At 34.8% G+C, this 25,735-nt stretch overlaps 1 long non-coding RNA gene across 7 annotated transcripts in view; it reads left to right on the forward strand.

Annotated features, from left to right (window-relative positions):
- Positions 1–25,735, forward strand: part of LOC128014313 (uncharacterized) — a 44,031-nt gene that overhangs the window by 15,553 nt on the left and 2,743 nt on the right. The window contains exons 2-6 of one of the 7 annotated variants that reach the window (XR_008183523.1): positions 6,356–6,499; positions 9,872–9,975; positions 13,218–13,939; positions 17,429–17,476; positions 23,477–23,565. This is a non-coding gene — a long non-coding RNA (uncharacterized LOC128014313). Of the gene's footprint in view, positions 1–6,184; positions 6,500–8,171; positions 8,304–9,871; positions 9,976–11,155; positions 11,314–12,656; positions 13,110–13,217; positions 13,940–17,428; positions 17,477–23,476; positions 23,566–24,893 lie in introns of those variants that run through there. The other 6 variants (XR_008183522.1, XR_008183525.1, XR_008183521.1 and 3 more) reach the window with 6 other exon arrangements.

Raw genomic sequence — 25,735 nt, forward strand, 5'->3', positions numbered from 1 at the left:
ACCACTCCAGTTCATCAGTAAACATATGTTTAGAGCTATTTTGGACTGTTTTGGCTTGTAAACAGTGGTTGATTTGTGCAGATTTCTCTCCTGATTCAGATTAAATTGGCTTTTTTCCACTGGAGGAAGCATTTTTATATATTATGGACTCATATTTCGATGTTAGCAGCGGTTTGAAGTTAAAAATGACTTAAGGATTGATTCGTTTTTTACAAACACACAGCTTTTGGCTTCTCGAGATGTTAACTGATGGACTTTGAGTGGTGAGGATTATTGTGATGTTTTTATCAACTCTCATTCTGACGGCACCCATTCACATCCATTTGTGAGCAAGTGATGTAAAGCTACATTTCTCCAAATCTGATGAAGAAACAAACTCATTCACATCTTGGATGGCTTGAATTTTTGGGTGAACTATTCCTTTAAGGAATTGATGTGATGGTGTAAAGTAGTTTTTTAAAGTATGTATGTTTTTTGATGATCGTTGAGCCAATCGTACAGTCTTACCACTGTGTTTGTGTTGCTCTGGGACAGCTTTGTCTCAGTGATTTCAGTATGGTCTCATTTGAATAGCGTTTAGGGTTTTTGTGAGTGAGTTCGGCTGATTTGCATTCAATGCAGCCGTTAGAGTTTGCAGGTCAACCTGAAAAAACAATAAGAAAAACACTTTCTTTCTTTCTTTCTTTTTTTCTTTCTCACTTGTCTTTCTTTTTTTTATTATTCTGTGCCTTTTTAGACATTAAATATACACATAGAATGTCTGAATGGCATTGAATCATATAATAAAATATCAAAATATTATCAAAATATCAAGTATTTTAAAGAAAAATGCTTAAACAGATTTTTCACACATCATTTTTGACAGACAGAAGTTTCTGAAATGCTAAAACAATGCACTTGAGTTTTGCTGTTTCACTCTTAATTTTGTTATTGCATTACATATTTCCTTATTTTAAGTCATACGTTCTAAAAAATGTACAAGAACACTTTTAAAGCAAATAATTTTACATTAAAAACTGACTTCTGTCTGGTCTAAAATGCACACTAAAGTATATATTTTTTCTTGTTTTTCAGTACAAATATCTACAGATTATTAAATTTAGAAACATGTACTTGAGATGAAAAATGACATGAGATATTAAGATTTTTTTTAATTTTTTTTTTTATATATATATCTGCCAGTATAAAATATAAATTCCTTTGAATGAAGTTGTAATTTTTCTGGCCCTACTCTCTGCAGATTTTGCAAGAAATAACTTAATTTAATTTATTTATAAAAAGAAAAAAATATATATATTTTACACTTATATATTTCGTAAAGCAAGTGGCAATTTCAAAATATTTAGATTTTTGTACTGTTAAACGACAAAAATTATAAATAAGAAAAATATTCTAGATCAGTCATGTGTGTGTGTGTGTGTGTTTAGTTAAACATGTTGATAATTAATGTAATTGTATGGGTGCTTTGCTAAAAATCACCAATACAGAAGCTGATTGACACTTTTTTTGACAGAAATGATGAGGGATCTTTAAGTTTGAGGTTTTGCGTGTAATGTCGTGACATTGAGTCTGAATGTGTTTGGTAGTCACTGATGTTGCTCTGGATCCGGTTGGGTGTAAGATGGCGGGCGAGGGTCTGTGCCAACTTCTTTCTCCCTGTGGCACAAGACAAATCAACCCTCAGACAGGCTCCCATGTGTTTAATGAGCTGTGTGTGTGTGTGTGTGTGTGTGTGCAGGTGAGAATGCATGAGTGCGGTTCATTCTTAAATTAAGATGTTGTTCATTTAAGGCCCACGGGTCCAAACATGACCTTGAAGTTGAGATGAAACAGCATTTGCAAACTATTTTAATTACATAATGCAAGTGTTTCAATATGAATGTAAAAAAGATTATGAACACATTTTTGTAATGTGCACTGACAAATTATTCACAATAATATTCACATTCATTCAGACCGATAATGAAAACGATACTAATAAGTATGCATCTAAACCAAATTGACATTATGTTTTGTTTATTAGGCGTGCTGCTGTTTTGTCGTCTGTCACTTTAAGTGCTCTTCAGAGCAGGATGGATTGTGGCTGTCAATGATTTTATAACATGAATAGCTGTAGTGCAGTTATCGTTAACTAAAACTATAAAAAAATTTAATAAAACTGAAATAAAACAAAATATGAAGTATAAACAGATTCTTCTTGAAAAAAAAGTCTCTAAAGCTCGATCAGCTATTGATTTTTAGTGGATGTTTGAAGCAAAAGAAAGCACAGGTATAGAGAATTACATTTATTATCAACATGTTTAACTAATCACAATCACACACACACACACACACACACAATGACGTTCGTTTTCAACACTAGGTCTAAAATAGATTTCTTATTTAGTATTTTTATTTAGTTTTTCCAGTACAAATATCTAAGCATTCATGAAAGCTTGCTACTGAAATGAGCTGAAATAAACTGAAGTTGAAGCACATATACTGGAAATAAAAACTAAAACTGGGATAAAGATGAATGAAACCCTTAAAAAAAAAAAAAAATGAAAACGAAACAAAAAAAACACCCTAAATGTCACCACAATTAAAATGGAAAAAAAAAGCAATACCTCAAAGTATAGAAAAAAGAAAGTTATAACATATATATTCTTATATAATGGTTAAAAACAGAAGAAGAAAAAACCTAATAAAAACTACAAAAGCATTTACTAAAAATGGAACTATAATTAAAACAAAATCTTAAAATATAAAATTAAAAAAGCAAAAATAATAAGAAAAACTTAAGTAATAGGCTACATCAGAATCTAGAAAGTTTGTTAGTTTTATTTCATTTTAGTATAATTATTTTTGTTTTCAATTAGGGCTTCAAGTCCAAGAGCATGTATTATTAAAATAATAATAATTCTAATAATTCTAAAAAGATAATGGTTATATTAATACAATTCTATTTGTGTGCTAAAACAGTTTTGGTTGCTATTCATGTACTTGGGTCCTGATGCAAAACCTAACCTTTCAGACGGACTTAAAGCCAAAAAAACGTTCTTTAATGAACATTTTGATCATTTTGTCGCAAACCAGGTTGTGTTTTCTGTGCACATACCAATTTCACACCAGTCACGAGCTCTCAGAGCATCTACATCTAACTCTCTCTCTTTCTCTTTCTCTTTCTCTTTCTCTCTCCCTCCTCCTCTCCATCCGAGCTTGGGGTCGGTGCACAAAAGCAGCAGCTCTATCTGCATACGCTCTTCATAAAAGAGGCTTTTGTCATGGGCTTGGCACACGTGATCTTCCCGAGTCCACCCAGCCCCCCTCAGTCTAGACCCGAGAGAGAGAGAGAGACAGTCCCACAGACAGACAGACAGCTCCACCTTTAGAAAATGAACAAGCTGGGGGTGGGGATTATTAGGCCAAAGCCCCCCGTTAACTCCGGCTCTGTCTGTCTTTAGGTGAGCGCGCAGCAGCTTCCTCTGAGAGTTCATCACGTTCACAAGGAAAAGTCAGCGACCTCTGCTTGAGCTGAATGCGTTGAGTGCTCTTAGCTCGGGATTTAGATGTCAAAGAATGTGCAGTATTATTATTAGTCGTATTATAAACTGAACAAGGCTTTGCATTGAAAATTGCATGCTTGTGGAGTGCAAACACAGTACAGAGATTCAAAATAAAGTCAATTACTTCTAAAATTACTTTATTACAAAGTACTTTTGTGCTTAATAATGACATGTTTATTTAAAATGATTATTTAGAAAATAGCCTAAATTACAACACATTCGCTTAAGAGGTATCGTTACAGTAAATATACAAGTTAATGCAATGCTAGACTGCATTTTAGTTTAGTAAAAAAAATCAAATAAATAAATTAAGTGCTAATTTTGTATTTTAGGATGTATTAGGAATGGAGGGTTTGGACAAATACTGTATGGAGATGTTTATTTATTTATTTATTTTAACTACAAAGGGAATTCTTTCTTAAATTACTTTATTTGAAAATACTTAATGGCATCTGATTACAGCGTGTTTGTGGTTGTTAAGTTATACAAAATAAAACATTTATTTAAAATGAATTTAAATAATTCATTAAAATGACAGCACATGAATCGGGTAAGGAGTATGCTAACAGTAAATATAGAAGAAATGATTTCCATAGATTTTAAAGCAATGTCATCATTGTAGTTTAGTAAATGCTGTTTTTTCCAAGCCTAGTTTTATGTTTTAGATTGCAATATAAATGGAGGGTTTTTAATTATTATTATTATTATTATTATTATTATTATTATTATTTTTAGATAGTCAAATATTTCTAAAATAGCTTTATTTGAAAGTTATTGATATCTGTTAAATTAAATCTATTAAATTCTAATAATAAAATCTTTTTTCTAATTTGAATTAAACTCATAGCACATTCACGTTACAGTAAATATACAAGTAAATCATTTCCATACCTTTTAGAGGCAATGCTAGACTGTGCAGTTTAGTTAAGTAGATTCTATTTTTAAAGCCTAATTTTATAACGTAATATTAGGGTTTGGACAAGAATATTATAGAAGTTAATTGCAGCAATTGATTAAATGTGTAGTGTGGTAAAATACTTTTTAAAGAAAAGCAAAACCTCAAAGTCTAGATAAAAAGTGCAATGACTAATTTTTAAAAAAATCATTTTTTAATTATGTCTAAAAAATGTGTTCACTGGTCAAGTTAAAACTAGCTAAATGAAAACAATCCCAAATATTATTTTGTGATCAGAAACATACAACATTATTCAGTTTGAGTCTATATAATGTCAGATTGTCTGCATGAATTTAGCTGTTTGACCCTCAGTTTTGTGCATCACACACCTACAGTTAAAATCTCTCAGTGTCACTACATTACATATTTGATTTATTTTATGTTCAGATAAATGCAGTTTCACTTTTAAAGCAAACGATTTGTCAAAGAGAAGTTTTAAATGCTAAACCAGTAGTTGTTTGTATTTGTTTGCGGTTGTTGTTTCTCCACACCTGTGTGAACTCGAGGAGAACTGACTTTATGCATCCATTAAAAATCACCAGCTGATTTAAATACACTGAGATTTCAGACATGATAAAGAAAATTCAAGATCCTATAGTGATTTTGCCATTTAACGCTCATTTGTAAGCAGCCAAATATTTTTGATGGATTTGAAGGATTACTGAGTTCATATTGCAGAGATACTGCATTATTTACAATTATGCATTTAGCAGATGCTTTTATCCAAAGCAACTTATTTGACTGTGAATTCTCCTAAACATCTGATTGAATTTTAAGCACGGATTGTGAATGACATCAAAACTGCGTGCAGATGGGTCTTTGTTGCACATTAAGTGGCTCAAAATTGTTTACTCAAGTAATCACATAAAGTCCAAGCACTTCTAGATGATTTCAAATGTATTTCACAATTAGGTAAAGATGATGTAGAAGCACAGATTTGAGCTCGGTTGAATTCAGAGTAACACAAGAACTAAAAAGTCTCAGCTAAACAAACTTCCTCCAGTAACTTTAATAGAAAGTTGGTTTAAATCTATCTGGTCCTTAATAACGTTCTCAAAACATGAATACATCATTAATGGAACACTTAATTTCCAGGGAACATTCAAAAGTATCATTCCAATAATGTTTGCAAAAATGATCAAATGGAATGTTCATGTAACCAAGAAAACATGAATTGTTTTTTGGAATGTTCGGAAGATGATTTAAAATTGTATTGTGATTTAAAAAGTTTCAGTTAAATCTCATAGAGCCAAGAAACAATTCTCAGAGAACATTCCAAAATAACATTTTCATAACCTAATATTAATATAACGAAAACCCTCTCCACACTCTGAAGTGTGATATACAAAATACGTCCCGAAACACTGACGCTTGTTGCTCGTTTGTGCTGGTTAAAACAGCTTTCATCTACAATTGCAAAAGCGTGTTTTAATGGCCCTGTTACGCATTAATGTACAATCAGAGAAACATCACAAAAGACAAAGTGTTGACTCTCAACGGCTGCCGTTGTGTTACGGATGTGCTTTTATTTGCTGATGTCTGGTCTGTGAAGATGGGCACCATGGGTGTGTCGGGTTCGACCGGAGGAACATGACGATGCCCGGCCCAACAGGACATTGCTGACGTGGCATTTAGGCAGGTCCTGGTCCCAATGCAAGAGTATTTAATGCACCTTATAGGTGAATATGTGCAAACATTTGCCAGCCTGCTTTGCCGTGTGTTTCATTGTCCCCAGCGTTCGTATCTGCTGAATTTCAACGGCGTAAATTCCCAAAGGTTTCAGTGTGCGCCGGGTTTGTTTTCGGTGTTTTTCTTTTCTGACCAGTTTCTTTCTCTCTCGCTCTCTCTTTGCCAGGTCACTTCCCGCGCCAGCTTCGGATGAAGAGTGGCCCAAACAGAAGGACACATCTTCAGTTAGACTCACTTTACAAGGCTGTCAAAGACGCAAGCACCAGCTGCGAGAGAGAGAAGCCCTGGAACGAGCACGTGGAGCTGGCTGGTGAGTCCAGTTTACATGTGGTCATTTTATTGTTCGACTGACGAGTCTCAGTAGCTGCGCTGATGAAACTGCACATGCAGCACGACTGAGTGTGCATTCAAACACATGTACAGAAAAATCTTGTTTGAAATGTAAGCCTTTTGTATGAAAATACTGTGAAATGTCATCGGTTCATGCAAACTTAGAAAAGGAAAGCTGAGATTTGCATTTGATGCTTTTGTTTATTAACTTTGAAAAAGATCTGCAGAGAAAATGATTTAATTCTCGTTTGAGTGGAGTCTTACGTGGGGTGTTTTTACCAACTTCAATAACTGCAGCTCATATTTATCAAAAAGTGTGCGCATTATATTTTTTTTAGGAAATCATCTAAACTTTAAAAGATTTTATAGGAAATGTTTGAATTCTTGCTTCTCATTATTTGAGAAAATTGAAAAATTGAAAATCATAATAAATGATATTGCATGTGTTTATGATTTTATGTTTTGTTAAAGAATTATATGATTGTGAATATCACAGGCAAAGAAGATTTGAGTGTCTTTACACTGGTGTGTTTGAATTATATTTTCACACACCTATATTCATCGCATGAGGAATACGATATATTTAGATATTTGTTTTAAATGGGGTATTATCAGAAAATATTGTGGCATTTGGTTCACTGAATATGTGTCGAGGCATTGAATAATTTTAGTTTTTTTTTTAAATAAAATTTCTAATTTTAATAATAATATAATTTAAATAATATTTGGCTATTTAGTGTCAATTGAATGGCACAGTTTGTAGTTGAACACTATTTAAATTCTTGAAATTGTTTTTTTTTAAATGTCTAATTGCCTGTATGTTTTTATAAAGACAGAGAAAACAGTTATTAAAAATGATTTCTTAAATGACTATTGAGTGTCCTTAGTAAAACTAAATATGAGTGATTTAGTGGGGGAAAAACTAAACAAAATGGATATTTTCTTTCTTTGTCTCAATTTTGTTTCGTTTCTCTTGTTCTTCTCTCACTAACTCACACACTCTTACACACACTCTTACACACACACACACACACACACACACACACACACACACACACACACACACACACACACACACACACACACACACACACACACACACACACACACACTTAACTCTCATTTGCACAAAGACACTATATATTTTCCCCTCACAATGTTTTATTTTAGACATAGGACATGCATAATATGTATTTATAAATATTTAATATTTTAAGGACTTTGCACAAAAGTTGAATGGGAAAATTAGTTTTATGTGATTGCTAGTTCTACTGAAGTTTTACACAAACTTACTACAATATTGTATCATCTGTAGGTAGAAATGTCGGATTTGACTAATCATTTATATTACATAATTAATTAACTTAACTTTATTATAAACTTTCTTTCAAATGCTACTCTAGCATTTTTAAAATTAGTAGAAACCAGTTTTGTAATTTTCAAAAACATTAATTTTCAAATTCTCTGAGAGAAGTCTCTTGCTTTCTTTTAAATGTCTCGTAAAAGCTGAACATTTTGGATGAAGAGGTTTTAAAATATTAATTCCAACATTTTAGTTAAATAATCATGTAATATCAACTCAAATCTGCATGCTATTATTGATTTCTGGATTGCTACAGATCAGGTGCGGGACGCGTCCCTCCAGAAGCGTTTGCGAGCACGAGAACCTGGTTTCGCTTGGATGATGCCAGAGGTCAAGGGTCAGCAGCAGTTAATAAGAGGAGCTGTCTGAGGTCCCAGGGGTCATTCCCAAGGGTCTGACCCGCTTGTCGGCAACACTTAATGTGAGCGTAATCTTTACCTCGTCAAAGCAAACAACTGTCACACCCTCTCAATTTAGCTTGAACGGCCCCTTGAGTGAAGCTTTTGACCCAGGGGTCGTGACCCAGTGGGGAGTCAATGAAGCAGTTCTTTAGGCACGTGTGGAGGTCAGAGGTCAGACCACCAGAAACAGCCTTTTTTGTGTGAAGTTGGGAGATTAGTTGCGTGCCGCGTCCTGTGATGGATATGTGAAGTTATTTAAATTCAGTCGAAATTATGTGGATGTTTTTTTTTTTTTTTTTAAGTAGATTTAAATTGATGAATGATGTTTTTATTGTGTGCAACTTGCATGTTTGTACAGCAGCTGTAAAGAATGCAACCGCTTTAATTTCACACAGTAGAAACAGTGTTGTATTTTTGAAGAATAAAATACCTTGAAACTCTTAGTATCCATTTTTCCAGACATGAAAGATAATGGCAGTTCTCAGCTCTCAAATCTCCTGCTGTCGGCTGCATTCTTGTTGGCTTTCATTTGTCCAGCATTTCCTGTTGCGACAAACACTGCGTGTGTGTGAATCTGGCGAGGAGAGTCGCAGCACCTCGTGCTTTCTGGCCCGGTACAGACTACTTACCCATGCTATTGTCAGGCCAGCATCACGATGTCAAAGAATACAGTGCTGACGCAAATGTTTGTGCTGGTTGGCATATTATTCCACTTTCAATATCCAGTTAAAGTCTGCTTCATCGGATCTATTGGAAAAACATTCAAATATAGCTTCCATTGCTTGAAAGGGGAAAAAAAAATCTGTATTGCATGGCACTGAATTAAAATAAATACAAATGCATTTTAAGAATCTGTTTTAAGGCAACAAATACATTAATGTTGATGTTAATGCAATTGTTATGCATTTCCATTTTTATTTGAATGCAGTTGTTATACATTTTTATTTTTTATTTTAATGCAAGACTTATGAATTTAACATTTTATTTTAATGCAATTGTAATGCAGTTTAATTGTGATTTGAGTGCAACTGTTATGTATTTAAATTATTTGAATGCAGTTGTTATGCATTTTCATTTTTATTTTATTGCAGTTATGCATTTAAATTATTTTAATGCAATTGTTATGCATTTTAATTGTGATTTGAATGCAACTCTTATGCATTTAAATTATTTGAATGCAGTTGTTATGCATTTTCATTTTTATTTCAGTGCAGTTTTTATGCATTTAAATCTTTATTTTAATTAAATTGCTATGCATTTTCATTTTTATATTAATGCAGTTGTTATTCATTTTAAATGTGATTCAAATGCAATTGTTGTGCATTACAATTTTTATTTGAATGCAATTATGCATTTTATTTTCATCTTAATGCAATTATTTATTTATTTAAATTAAAATGAATAACAATTGCACAAAATGAAATGAGAAAACACTGAAATATTTGTTTCATACATGCATTTTTTTTCTTTCTGTAAAGGAAAAAAAGTGATTTGTAGCATCAGTTGCATTCAAACTTGTTTGAAATATACACACAGTTCAGCGAAAAAAACGTTTTTCACAATGCAGTCTTTATTGTGTTTCTTACAGGAATGCTCTAAAAGGCTTCAGATATAAGACAGTCAACAGCTACGAGATGGTGGCATCCGCCATTTTGTGATGTGCTTGGCCTCAGAGAGGTGAAGTATATTTGCGTGAGTGTTTGCACAGCAATATATTAATATTAGCATTATGTTTTCAACAGTCCTCATGTTCTGAATGTGGTTTCCGGTTGCGTTCAGCACGTAGCATCTTTCACATATTTTCTTGTGCACTCTGCAATAATTGTGAACGAATGCACAGCTATTGCAATCGTACCACATTGGGATTTATGTGTTTAGACATAAAGGCGGTTTTGAAGTTTAGATCATCAACAGCTGGCCAGCAACCTGTAAGTAAACGCTTGTCCTTGGTCGAACCCGATGGCACAACTGCTGCAGCACCACAAAAAAAACAACAACTAATAAACGGAGCAACGTTCCAGCAAAATAACAAAAGATAAAGCTGTTGCTGTGCTGCTCCCTTAGTCTTTGGGGATGCAGTGGGCTATCAGAAGTTAGAAATTAAATATAAGCGCGTACGGTTTTATCTGCGGGGCCGACGATTGGTCAGAAGCCGTGGCGAGATGTGACGTGGGAGGAAAACGGCAGGGTCCCTACCTAACACCGTTGATGATGTCCAACAGGCCGCACGACCCACGCAAGCTTGCTTTTTCACTCTGAATGCACTAACTTTGCAGTTTTGCTTGGCAGTGTGTTAGTGTGCGAGGACAGACGTGAGCCAGCGGCGAAGGGGACGGGAGCGCCCTCGTGCAACGGCCATGTTAGATCAGCCCGATCTCAGCATTCACACTTTTAGACACAGAAAGACGCTGGTTAGGAAAGTAGCCCCACCTTCTGAAATGTCACAAGTCTTACCACAATCCCCAGAGAGACTGCAAAAAGAAGTGTTGAGTAAGTCCGCAAGAGCTGGAAAGATATTTTCGCAGTTCGCAGGCTTTCTCTCTTTCTGCGCTCTCATTAGTTGAGCCGCCGAGAGAAAGAGCGAGGGAGAGAGAGAAAGAAAGAAAGAGAGAGAGAACAAGCGTGTGCGCTGCATTCGGAGGGAAAAAAAGTTTGTACAGCGAGTCCGGCCTCAAGGGGTTTCTGGAGCAAGAGCCAGAGCAAACACAACCTTTTTTTGCTGTGTCGTTTTCCTTTTCATTTATTACAATAGCGCCTGCCGTAGTGTCGAACACTGGGAAGAAATGGAGGGAAACAATATCGCCACACATCGCTTGCTGCACGGTGAGGGTGTGTTTGAGGGAACGTCTAATGTTTTTGTCGTTTTCTTTCCCAGCCTCGCTCTGTCACCGCAAGGGAGGGATTTAAGGGAACAGGGCAGATGGACGGATGAGCGAGGGGTAGAGAGAGAGAGAGAGAAAGGGCACGTGAGGAGAGCAGTATCATGGGGGTGGAGCCTGTCCGTTTTCCTGCTTTCTCATTGGCTGGAAGGTCAGAGCTGTTCTTTAAATCCAATGCAGAGACTCTGATTGGTTGAATGTGGGTGTTTCTGTAAGAACATGCAGTTTTATGAACCAGGGGTTAATTTTTATTAACCAACAGACTTTCATTTATGTTTTAAAGAAATGCTTTCATTTCTGTTTGCTTTATAATGTAATACAATATAAAATTAATATAACATTTCTCCTAACCCTAGTCTTAAACTATGAAAACGCATTGTAAAAATATAATTGCATTTTTAAAACTGTGATCTAAACAAAAAGTGACCATTTCAATATTTATAATGCGAAAATGATAAAAAAAAAAATGTATGTAATGTTTTGTGCATAAATTAAAACCGTCTGTTATCAACTGCGGTGTAATTTCCACTACGACAAACTGTGAAGACCTCGAGATGATATATGACACTTGATGCATTAAAAATTCAAAGTTAAATTAAGGTAAATATAATTTGTTAGCAGAACATTTCTTTTGTGCATCATTTGCGAAAGTGAGAAAGTGTGAAAATATGATGTTGTTAGTGACGGATTTAGCTTAAATGAGATGAAGATGGATATTTTATTCTGCAGATGTTTAAAATGAAATTTGTGCTTTTAAGATGTGGCAAAAATGACAGTGTACGTCCACTACTGTACATTTTTTGTCCATGTTTAGTGGACAATTAAAATGAACAAGTAAGATTCTGAAAGCGTCTGTTTTAGGAAATTCTGTTTTCTAAGTCGAGTGAACTTGATGGTTAAAGGAATAGTTTGCACTAAAATCGGTTCTGTCATGTTGTTTTAGGCAGCTCTTTATTTTTTAACATCATTCCCGTAGTATCATAACGGTAGTCCATGCAACTTGTGCACTAATCCAAGCCAACAGAAGTCACATTTTACTTTATTTGAGTAAGACACCAAAGTTTAGGTTGTTTGGGTTCTTTTTTTCACGTTCATGTGCAGAATTCAAAATTAGCTTGTTGTGTTCGGACACATGTGAACCAGCGCCATTTTGGCATCAAATACTTGGAAACGCCATTTCATTTTTTTTTTTTTTGTTATCAGTCCTTTTTGGATTACTCAGAGAAGTCTACTTTGTGCTCGAAAAGAAATAAACCTGCAGCGTTCGGGGTTTCGAAATGTTAAATTGAACATTTAATGCAAACCTTTAAAGCAACCAAATGAATGTTTGATGGAAAGAAGAACTAAAAATAAATCCACTGTTCAGAAACTGTGTGGAATTCAAAGTTTCAAATACTTTTTCTGCAGAAAGTTGTGTTGTTCTGCTGTTTCCACTCGTTTTTCTTTCTTTCTGGTTGGATCATCTTAGGGTGTGTGTGTGTGTCTGTGTGTGTGTGTGTGAGAGAGAGAGAGAGAGAGAGAGAGAGAGAGAGAGAACACACTGAGTCTGCGCACTGGGGGAGGAGTATCTATGTCACACACACTCTCTCTCTCTCCGTCGTTCTCCTCCCGCTCCGTACTTGCAGTTTTTCCACCCTCCCACTTCTCTCTCTCTTTCTCTCTCTCTCTCAAGTGCAAGGCCATGTGGGACGTCTGATGAGGAGTTTCACCCCTCTACGTCTCCTGTTTCATATCTCTCTTTCCCTCTCTACTGTTCTTTCGCTTTCTGTACGGGTTCCTCGAGCTTAGCTGTTTTTGCAAGGTGGAGACCCGCTGGAGACTAGTTTAGAGAGTGTAAGGGGGGAAAAGGGGAAAGAAAAAAGCTTTTTTTTTTTACAGCGAGGGCCTCCTGACTAGAGCGCGAAAGAGGCTCCACCACAAGCCTGCTAACACGCTCCCAGATTTCCAGTATGTTCCTGTGCTTTTACATGAACCCGATTGTTGAATTTTAGGCAGATTTGCGACTGCATTCGGTTCACAAAGTGCATAATTTGACATTTTCTTTTTCAATTTCAGTGAGCGTCCGAGTCCACCTTGACCCGCAGCCCATGCCAGCGCTACGCCAGGCCGAAAACCTTCTGGATTTGCCATTTGGAAGTATTGACCTGCGACTTTCCCGTTCCCAATGCATTCGGACAGGGGATTCCGGAGTGAAGCTGCTCCGCTCTGGGACAAGTGCCAATTGCTCACAAAAGGCGAGTGAAAATATCACTGATCTCAACAAGGAAACGTCGGGGGTGAGTGGAAAACACAAATTTGCATGCGTCCGTGCAACTAACACAGAAAAAAGTGAAGGATGGTTGCAAGGGGAGGGGAAGACAGAGAAAAAGAGGATTGTAAAAGAGGAGGTGGGGGCGTTTATTCAATCCTGTTTGATGCTCCTCGGGCCTTCGAGAGCCGATTGCATGTGCTGTGGTAACTGCGGGACCATTTGCATGTGGCAGACACGCTAATTGTGTGTTTGCTAACACGCACCATTCAGTGAGACGCGCTCCGGTCCGCAGACGGGGTTCACACACGCCTCCCAGACGCCCTGGTGGCCTCCTATTGTTCCAGAGGCCCAGCCGAGCAGCCGGAGAGCCTAACCAGAGCCCAGCGCTGTCCTGACGAGAGGGGAAACTGGAATTGGAGACCAGACGGGATAGCGAAACAGGACGGACTCTCTTTCTCCCCGCAGCGAGAAAAAAGAGGCCTGTAGAAAGCGTTGCCTCCGGACGCTGACGTCCTCGCAGATGTGTGTAAGTCACAGCGGCATGTGCAAATGTGTGTGTGTGTGTGTGCGTGTGTGTGCATGCTTTTTTTCCTTTTTCAATGCACTGATTGCTCATGTGACGGTAACGTTTATAACATGCATTTCTGAAGCACAGCGTACGGCGATTAAAATGCACCGATTTGGATAAAATGCAAAGACACTGACGAACTTCTTTTGTGCATTTTAACATTGTTTGCCATTTGAATTTACGAAGCGTCGCTGAATTCAGTATTATTCAGAAATGCCTGCAAATTGCAGTAAACACTCCGAAATACGTTTAGATTACAATTAAGTATCTTAAGTATTTTCAACCATGTTGAGAACTGAAACTTTTTTATGTAGCGGCCTTGTTTTATTAAATATAAAATGGTGAAAAGGGTATATTTCAGTATTTAAATTTGGGTCAAAATGTTGTTAAATCTTACTAAATTATAATCGGTAGCAAGAGGCCTGGCTTTACTCTTTATATTTGGCCTCTGTTGAATTACAATCTTGGCAGCAGAACTGGGCCTTTGATCAATCGTACTGTGATAGCTGTGGTTTTATTTATCGCAGTTTTTCTTCTTTGAATTTAAATATATTTATTTTAATTGCCATTGTATACAGTGATTTTTGTGTGTGTGTGTGTGTGTGCTTTTTGATAAAATATACTTTAAACCTACAGACTGCACATGTGGTTTGCACTATTAAGGTAATATGTTTGCACCATGCATTTAAAAAGCAATACAAATGTTATATATTCCAGATAATTATGATTTAACACATTTATGATACATTTAATTTAAATTTCTTTAAGTTTTTAAGACAATATGGCATCCCTAAATTTTAGATATAATTCATATATTTATATGTATCGGGGTATTTCATGAATTAAAAATAAAAACTGAAGCACTTGATTTTATAAATACATTCCCTAAATAATATTTCAGTGAATTTTGAAACTAGACCAATATTTATTTACTATTTTTAGATTTTGGGATTGTGTTTTTTGCAAAGGTCATCTGTTTTCTGATAATTCTCAGGCAGTTTTTAGCACAGAGAGTTTGATATTCTGTTGTAACGCATGTGGTGTAGATTTTTATGCCTTCCAGCCAAATACTCCTGATATGACTGTCATTGTGGGTGTGGAATTATTCAATTGGATTCCCGGGTTGTGGCCTAGTGTGTGTGAGAGTGTGTGTGTGATTTTTACCTGCAGTTGTCATTGAATTTGCTGACTTTGGTAGTTCTTTGCCAACCACAGTGAAATCCCAGAGCAGGAACAAGGCACTTCGTCGAATGTGGAGACTTCTAACATTTAATTGTGAAATATATATTAGCACCACATGCGTGCATGCACGCACACACACACACAAAGTTTTTCAAAAATACATATTTATCACAACTTAAAATGGCATTTCAGGATAGTTCTAAATATTTTCATCTTGATTGCTCAGGCACGCAGTTAGAAGTACTTAAAAAATACATATTTATTATGGTAAAACAATTTGTACACAGCTTTGAATTTAATTTTGGGATAGTTCTAAATATTTGTGAACTCAGTTGGTCTCTTTCTCTCTCTCTCTCTCTCTCTCTCTCTCTCACACACACACACACACACACACGCCTGCAGTGAGGGGGTCTCATTCCTCAGTGTGTGTGAAGTTCAAGTCCACCATTTTGATTCCAAGATCAAAGATTCAAAGTCGATATAGAAAAAAAAATCTGTTGTATTGACAAAATTAAACCCCAGACAGCAGATTAACTGTTTTATAGTTGCCACTATATTTTAAGACCGTATTGTTCTGTCACACACACACACATATACACACACACACACACACACACATACATGTGACTGGACTGGTTTTATTTCATAATTTAAATCAACTGTTAATATCTTTTCTGCAATTATTTTGTGCACATTGTTGAAAACTTAAACACTGGCTTATGTTGTTTGTACACACACTTTTACCTTTTGAAGTCCAGCGATCCATAAATGAAAATCAATGTTTATTTTTTAATTTAATAAGTGCAAAACTTTTCCTACAGACTTTAGAGTTACTCTATTAATTATAATTATCTTTATATAAAATCTGTATAATTTTTATGGTAAAATGTGTGTGTGTGTGTGTTTTACATTGTGTGTGTGTGTGTGTGTGTGTAATCGCCTATTTAAAAAAAAGATATTAAATACATTTCAAACTAAACTAGCAAAAACACAATAACCAGAATTGCAGATATTATAAAACGTATAACATTTAGTGACACTTTTAGTGTGTGATTGTGAATGGTTGTCTATTAGCGTGTGTATTGTCTAATCTACTGTAGAGAGTTTAGTCCCAAAATAACACTGCAGAATGTTTCGTTTTTCACGGCTTTTATGATGCACTGCAGGACATTTATTGTGCTGCATTTTATTTTTGGTTAAATCCGTTTAAGTATTTTTAATCCTATTAAATTTGTAGAAATTGTCTTTGTTTCTGATGTTTTGCCTGTGATGTTTGAGACATTAGCAGTGCAATGCAAACACACACAACATTCATTCCGTACATTTTTAAATGTACTGCAAAAATGTTCGTGAATTATAACAAATTATATTTCATCATAATTCGTTTTTCTTTGCCAAAGTCCGAACTTTATTTGAGTTCACCACAATGTTCGGATAATTTGTGTTAGCTGACAGATTTATGGGGTCATTTACTGCTAGATAATCCTTTGTAAAGTTTGTTGCACGATTGTTAGTGGTGAAACGGATTTACACATCTTTTCGTGTTTTTGCCATTTTGTTTTACAGAGAAAAAGGGAGACCAAAAAGTAAAAGGATGAAAGAGTGTGTGTTCGTGTGCATGTATAGTCATGAAGAGTCACTTACATAATTAAAACACAATTATAGTCCCACAATGTACATATTTATCATGCTCGTGCAACACTTTAAATAGATATTTGTAGATTTTTTTTAATCTTTGTTTTAAGTTACAGCACCTTGTATTTTTATATTTGTACTAGCTCAGTTTTAGTTTGTAAATGCAGATTATGTGCTTTAATGAGAAATGCATTCAAGATGTGTTGCCATTTACCGACTCATGTCATCTCTTTTTTTATTTTTTTGCAGAACTGCCAAATATAACATTTGCAGTATGTCTTTTTCACATTTAACCTTCTCTGTTCAGTTTTTCATAATCGTTGATTTAATAATCACTAATTACTTCACCTTTTGTTGATGTTTGATAAATAATTCAGTAAATAATCCTCTTTAATTAAGTGTATTGATGATTTACTTCATTAAACAAATAGCAAAATGTTTTTGAACAGCATGGTTTCATTATTTTTTAAGAAGTGTTGTTTCAGCGTCACATGTATAGAGTGAAATCCCACAACTACAGCAGAAACTGTGCTTGCTTATATAAATATTACAGCTCTACTTTTAAGCAAACAAATTGCTCATTTTACAAAATGATAATTATAATCATATATTTGATGTCTTTTTCTTTAGGCAAAAGTAAAGTTTGAAATGGACTAACCAAGATGCAGCCCTGCACAGGTCAGTACGGATATGATTATGTTTTATAACCACTTAAATAACATGGAGAAAAAAAACTTTTTTAATTTAGAAAATTAATGGCTGTGCAATTAACAATTTCATGCAATGGCTTTATATTTATTGATTAGATGGTATGTATGCTAAACTATGATGATGCATTAAACTACAAAATGCATTGATTGTTTTGTTCCCATATTATTATTATTATATTTGTCTAAGAATAATTTAAGGAAAAGGGTAGTTTCACTACTGTTTTTGAAGAGTTTAATGAATATAATGCACATTTGTAGTTCTACCATGGTGGAAAACATATTTCTTTTATTATACACCTGATAGTGTCGCCCTCTAGAGTTCAAACTCTAAAGGGGCAACTTGACAATCCTATAATCACAAAGAATATGTCAAATAATGTGTGAAATGCCAGTGCAGTTACCACAGTAGAGCTATTCTTCAAAAGAGTAAATAAAGCAAGACACTACAGGTAAAAACTTATTTTTTTTTCCATGCACTGGTCAATTTGAGGATTTTGCTTTTGATAATGTAATTAAACTTTTTTTTATTGCACTTAATCTATTTGCTTTTATAGATTTCAATTGCAATATTTTATATTTCGATAACAATTTTCTCAAAACCAGTTTGTTTCTCCACTTCAGCAGCACTCACATACACTAAATGTTAAAGTTTTATTCCTCTCTATATTCTGAGGCTTTTTATTGAAGGGTTTGTTCATATGTCATTTATACAACATTTTATTCCTAAAAGCATAGTGAAAATGACTTTATTTAGGCTTTTGACAGTATTTACTGAATTACAAAGTGATAAAAACAGAAATCCAAAATCCCCTCTGTAAAATCCTTTAACTTTAATATGTAAATAGAATGAAACAAGGATTTTTAATCTCACTTTGTCCAGTGTTCATATTTATGTTCTGGAAATGTATGTAAATGACTGCACATTTTATTAGATCATGCATAATCTAGTTTTTTTCGAAATAATTTTTCAGAAAATTGTGACACAAAAAAATGTCACTCAACTGGGGAAGTATGGGGGAAAATGTTTTCTTTCCCCTATTCACCTGTGGTATTTTGCATGAACTCCTACTGCAGAGAGATTTAGTCTTGATTGTGAATGATCCACGTCATTTCACCCGCCCACAAGTCACGACAAAACTGTAGGTGCCCACAACTACATCATTTAGATGTTTTCATGCTTTTATTGAAGTTTAAGTAATGTCATTTCATCCTCCCGAGTGGAGGGAGAGATACTTGTATCATTGATGTTAAAATGGCTTCAAATGTGAAAAGAATTAGTTTTTGTTTAATATTTGTCTAAAATTGGTCAAGTGTGACATCATCTTCTTTACAGCTGATTATTATTTTACAGTAGCTGATAAATCAAGTGTAAGTCATGTGATCTGTGGCTATTTTTCTGAGTTTGCTCTGAAATGCACAACTTTGGACAGAAGAAATGTTAGTGGGAGATGAACGTTGTAAGCTATTACTCTTAAAGATAAAGGATTTTTGTTAGTTACATTGAGTTACTTCTCTATAAAAATAAAGGTTACAAAGGGGGGTTTCACAGGGATGCAACAGAAGAACCATTCTGGGTTCTCCAAAGAACCTTTCAGTGAAACTTTTTTTTTTTTTCTTTGTTTGAAAAATATTTTAAGAATCTGAAGAACCTTTTTTTCTGTTTTACAGAACCACGTTTGGTTCCCCAAAGAACCGTTCAGTTACCAGTTCTTAAAATACCCTCTTTTTTTCTTAGTTTAAAGAACATTTTAATAATCTGACAAACCTTTATCCACCATAAAGATTCTTTTGTGGAATAGAAAGACTGGATGTTAAAAGTTCCTCATGGAACCATGGATGCCAATAAGAAACTTTATTTTTAAAAGTAAAGAAAATGTTCTTAACACTTTATAAAATGCATCTTTAAGAACTTTCCCAGAATTATTTTTGGGGGGAGCCCAGAGTTATTCTTCTAAGACGGTGCTGTGAAAAACCCCTTTTGGAAACCAAGAAAGAAACAACAGCATTCGTTCTTGTTTAGCTGCTCAATTGTCGCCGACTGACTGCATGTAAATAAGCGCCTTCACACCCTCCATCTGCCCCTCTCAGAGTCCTGACCTTGGATCTGAGCCACAAACTTATTTTTTTCAGCATTGGCAAGGATCTATAGCAGCATTGTGACCTCTCTCACCACCTTTACCAGCTGAAATCCCTCCTAGTTTGGCTAGTTATACCACTGTTGGGGAATATCTATCTTACTTAACTCTAGAAAATAACTCACACTGGGTAAAATCTGCATTGTTGTTGAGAGGGGGAAAAACATGGTAAAACAATACAACAAGGTGTCATTTGTTAACATTAGTTTCATGCATTGGTCAACATGAACTACAGTATCTATGAACAATACATTTTTACATCCAGTTGTTAATGGTTTGTGAATGCACAGTGCATGTAATTAATGTTAACATATGCAATTTAAAAAAAGTTTTAGTACATGTATAAATGTACTAAGATTAATAAATCAAGTATTGTTAGTTTTTAACAAATGAGACCTTATTGCCAAAAATACAGATACTGTATAAGTCTTAATACTATAGATATATATGGATATAAAAATGCTGATTTTCCCAAAAGCATCTGATTCGATCTTTGTTCGCTACTAGTGATCAGTGCTAGTCTTACACAAAAGCCCAGGATTGTCTTCACAAATGTTTTTGCCAAAAATTAATTGGACCAAAAACAATAGTTAGAGTTGTGAATAGAAATAATCTTTTGTGCAAATTATTTACTTACTTCATTTTTTTAAGTTAAACTTAAAAAAAAAAAAAAAAATCATGAAAATTTTGAAAAAGATTTGTAGAAAAAAACGAAGTATTTTATTTGTTTCCATCCAGCCTTTTATATTAAATTCTCCCAAATTTGAATACAAATGAGTGGATGGACATCTGACTATTATTATTTATTGTAATTATTGTTTTATATTTAAATATGAAAATACAGATTTTTAGCAATGCTAGTCTTATACAAAAGGCCAGGAATGCTAAAAACTGAACAATCATTTGAGCAAATTATTAACCACATCGAGTTAAACTTGCATTAACTTTTTTGTGCACCTAGTAAAATATGTGTTAAACATGTTTCCATCATAGTGTATGCACTTCTTGTTACATAACGACATAGAAAAAAAAAATTAACATTTAAAAAATTTAATTTGGGGGAAGAGAAAAAAGTGTTCCCATCCAACATTTTCTATGCAATAAAAATTAAAATAAATTATAAAAATAGAGGAAGGACGTCTGACCATTATTATTCTTCTATAATATAATATGGATAAAAAAAAAAAAAAATGCATATTTTCCCAGAAGCACTTGACTTAATCTTAGAGCAAATAAGTAAAACAGGTTTGCTCGCTGTAAAATAAATTGTAGTTGGACGCAACAGGCCCAGGATTGTCTTCGTAGCAGTTACTGCTGTTCCCCTGCTTGGTTTTGGCATGAAACACCTTCCATATTGCTGTGTAAAAATGAATTCTGAACTATATTGCATAACTGTACCCAATGCACACAAATTTCCATGCCACCTCCTGTAGGAGCGCAGCACAGAAATCTCTCTGAGAGTTCCTCTCCCACCAACCTGTGTCTGCGTACATTTCCACCGAGCAGATGGCCACGCAGCATGGCATGGGATCTCACACGGCGTGACGCGCTCGCATATGTAACGGGAAAACTTCACAAGTGGAGCGGGAGAAAGTCTCTCGAAACTAGATACCACATCTTAAGGGTTTTTAGATCATGCTACGCTACAAAGCTACAAGTCAAAGTCTAGATTTGCTGTGAAAAATAGTAACCTCAGTACAACTAGTACATTATTTATCATCCTACCCATAATTGCACCCACAAGTTCACCCAAAAATTACATTTTGCTGAAATCTTCTCTTCCTCAGCCCATCCAAGATGGAGATGAGTTTGTCTCTTCGTCAGATTTGGAGAAAATCAGTGGATGCTCTGTAGTGAATGGGTGCCGTCAGAATGAGAGTCCAAACAGCTGATAAAAACATCACAGTAAACCACTCCAGTCCATCAATTTATGACACGAAAAGCCAAAAATTTGTAAATTTGTTAAAAACAAATCCATCACTGAGACATTTTTAACTTCAAACCTTTGCTTCTGCTTAAAATACGGCTCCTCTGTCCATAATATTGCTTTCTCAAATGTAAAAGTCTTCTCGTCAGACTTTTTGACTGGAGAAGGACTCATATTTTGATTAGTTTGAAATTAAAATACCTTAATGATGGATTTGTTTCTTACAAACACGCAGCTTTTGTCTTCTCCAGACATGATGGACTGGAGTGCTGTGGATTATTGTGATGTTTTTATCATATATTACCAGTTTGGACTCTCATTCTGACGGCACCCATTCACATCCATTGGTGAGCACGTGATGAAATGCTACATTTCTCCAAATCTGATGAAGAAACAAACTCATCGTAATCTTGGATGGTGAGTACATTCGTATAAATTTCATTTTTAGGACGACAACTCAACTTGGCATAATAACTATTTTAGCAGTATAGGCTAATATGTGCATGGGCTTTAAAAGTTGCAGTTGCTGAATCACGGATCAAGTTTATGGGCATTGACTATCGTGAAAGTCGGGGTATGTTCATGCTGCTCTAATTATAGCAGAGCAACAGATGCATTTCTATCTGGCCGTGGCGAGGGGTTCAGACGGGGTGCGAGGCCATGGAGGGTGACGCCTCGAATGAGTCAGTAAAGTAAAAGCTTTCTGAATCACACTACATGGTCAGTCGATATACTGTAGCAGATAGTTGGTCACTGTTCAGATGCTTAACCACAAGAAACGTGATCCTACATCAGTTTAGAAAGTGCACTGCTAGATATTTCTTGCATTTTAAACCACACTCACTCATACGATAGAAGAAATGTGTTGTGATTAAAAAATATTTAGGGCAAAAAAAAAAAAAGAATGTTTTTAATGCACATTTTAAAAATGTTGTTATTTTTTTATTTCCAGCATTTTTACTAAACCATATCTAAAATTTAACTAAAATCAGTAAATAATAAATACAATTGAAATGGATTGGACAGGATATTGTTATTGTTGTTTCAAAATGTCAACTGTGAATTAAATAGATAAAAAAAAGTATGTAATATTACACTGAAATACATTTTAATGCACTTTTTTTAATTAAATGATTACTTATTTTGTAATAAATTATTTAGAAGGATGGATGCATAGACAGACAGACAGATAATTATTTTGCAATACCCTAAAACTTAATGAATTATGAGTGCATGGACATGTTGCAATTATTATGATTGCCTTATATTCGACTGTGGATTCTAAAATGCATTAAAGCTGCAGTAGGGAACTTTTGTAAAAATATATTTTTTACATATTTGTTAAACCTGTCATTATGTCCTGACAGTAGAATATGAGACAGATAATCTGTGAATAAATCAAGCTCCTCTGGCTCCTCCCAGTGTCCTATTGTCATTTGCAGAAACTCCATCGCTCCCGGTAAAAAACAACCAATCAGAGCTGCGGTCCGTAACTTTGTTTGTGTTCAAAATGTAGAAAAATGAACATAATAAGCGAGTACACCATGAATCCATTTTCCAAACCGTGTTTTTAGCTTGTCCTGAATCACTAGGGTGCACCTATAATAAGTGTTTATATTCGGACTATTTTAGATTGCTTCGGGGGTACCGCGGCGGAGTAACCCAGTACCTTTGTGATTCTTCATAGACATAAACAGAGAGAAGTAGTTCCGGCTACAATGTTCTTCCGCAAGACGCAAGCAGTTCTGTTTATTAACCGCAAGAGCGTCAAAAGTTCCCTACCGCAGCTTTAATGCATAACAAATGCATTGCAATGCAAAAGTTTCAAACTTATATCTCACACAAAGCTATTGTATATTCTAAAGAGAGATGCATTAACCTTTACACTGTTTTTTTTTTTTTTTAGGAACTTGACAAACATGGCCACTATGAATCATCATTACATGGAAAGAGCAGAAAGAAGAAATTCTCCTGAAGTGTTTGACGCACATGCGGGTGAGTGTGTGTGTGTGTGTGTGTGTGTGTGTGTGTGTGTGTGAGGCTGCTGGCGTGGCGTGGGGTACAGTACACGTTCTGCTGGCAGAGGTTAGCGCTCCGCTTTAATAACAGGATGCAGCTGCTCTCCTTCATGAATACACCAGACTGACTCGGACCAGAGACACCGACCATAAGTCTTTCCTGGCCTGTCACTAAAACACTTATTCACATTGTATCAGTTACAGGGAACTAAGGTTAACAAGCCTAGTTTGGCCCAAGAGCAGTTCAATTAAGGTTACGCCGAGTCGCTGGTGGAGCAGCTTTGGCTGAGAGCCTCCATTGGCCATTGTCTCTCAGTTATGACAAATACGGTGAAGGTTTGGGGAAATTATGAACAAATAAGGTGGAAACAGTTGCTGGAGTGATAGCGCGGAGGAAATCGGAGCGAGCCGGATTCGTCTGGCTATTGTTGGCCCTCATTGACTGACCATTACTCCACATTCCTCTGCTCTTTGAAGTCCCTCTCTTTTATTTTTTAAAGATGCCATAGTAAAGAATATGCTCACGGAAACAGTGCTGACATTAAATAGACAGTTCGGTCACATTATTTCAGGGACCTGTTTATCATGCATTTAATAAATTAATTTGTAAATGTGTTTTCATCCTAGTTCATGCACTTCATATTTAATAAAATTTCTAATTAAAAAAGTAACGCACATTTTTAGTTATTCATTTTAGTCTGTTTGTTTATAATCCACCATTTTTTCGTGAAAAACCCCAACATTTTATTAAAAATGTGTGTATAGAGAACAGGATATTGTTATTGTTTTCGGCTAAAATTAAATAGATTATATATATATATATATATATATTTCATATCCATACTACTTTATTTTTCATTTTACTTTATTTTTCCTAATCCAGCCTTTTTTTGCAATACCCCAAAATGTGAATAAAAATTTATTCATATTGTTATATTGTTATATTCAATATTGTTATTGTTGTTTGACATTTTACTTAGAATAAATAAAACAATTATTATTTATACTGTATATATATATATATATATATATACATTCTTAATGCAAATTTAGAACATTTTACTTTTTCTGTAATATTTTATTTTATTTTATTTTATTCTCTGCAATATGCCAAAATATAAAAAAATATATACGACACATTTCGCAGGATTTTTTGATGAAAATTTTTTTATTAGAATTTTTAATTATTATTATTATTATTTTGAAGTATTATGAAGTATTAGAAATGTATTTAATCACACATCTGATCAATTTAATGCACCCTTGCTGAATAAGAAATCCTAATCTAAATAGTTGTGACCCCAGATGTCCCGTTGGTGTGCTGCATCAGTGTGACCCTCGTGAGTCCCACACATCTGTAACAGGAGCTGCTGGGAGATAAAAATAGCTGTTTCAGGCCTCTGTCCTGTGAACCCGGGGCACACCGAGCCTCTCCTGCTCTGTTTAGTGTCTGTCTGGATTCCTCCCGTCTGCACCTGGGGCCCTTGGGGCCGATCGGGGCCATCCTGATTCTGGGGAGCACAGTAGCACAGCTTTATGAAGGTTTTAATCCAGTAATTGATTCAGTTTTATATGCAGTTTATACAGGTAATGGTATGAACGCACCTATTAAATGATGAGCGTGTTTACTGAATTATGATTCTGTTTAGTTGAGCTTGAAGTCAAGGTTGTGTTACTCTCCTGCAATCTTAACAAACCATTAATAATAATAATAATAATAATACAAAAATAATTATAATAAATTAAGTTACTTGGAAAAAAGTTAACCAAAACAAAATATTTGTAAAAGCTTATTTCAGTAGTTTTTGTTAAGACAACATCATTTTGATTTAAATTGAAGAATTCAACTAAATAAACAAAAATGAATAAGTGAGAAATCTGTGTGTCAAGGCCAGTTAGTCTTAGATAATTCTGTCATGAGTTATTCATGATGGAGAAATTCAAGATGTTCATGTGAAAAAAAACTCAAAAAATGATTTAAAAATTCTGAAAATTGCTTTATGTAAGCAAAACTAGCATTTTTTTCCTGATTGATTTTCATTAAATTATTCAGTAAATAAAACCTTTGAAACGAAATGACTGATGATGGAAAATATTAAGCAAATATTAAAATATGAAAATAAGTAAAACAATAAGTTATTTTCATT

Source organism: Carassius gibelio, chromosome B25 (genome assembly GCF_023724105.1).
Source record: "Carassius gibelio isolate Cgi1373 ecotype wild population from Czech Republic chromosome B25, carGib1.2-hapl.c, whole genome shotgun sequence".
Classification (NCBI taxonomy): domain Eukaryota; kingdom Metazoa; phylum Chordata; class Actinopteri; order Cypriniformes; family Cyprinidae; genus Carassius; species Carassius gibelio.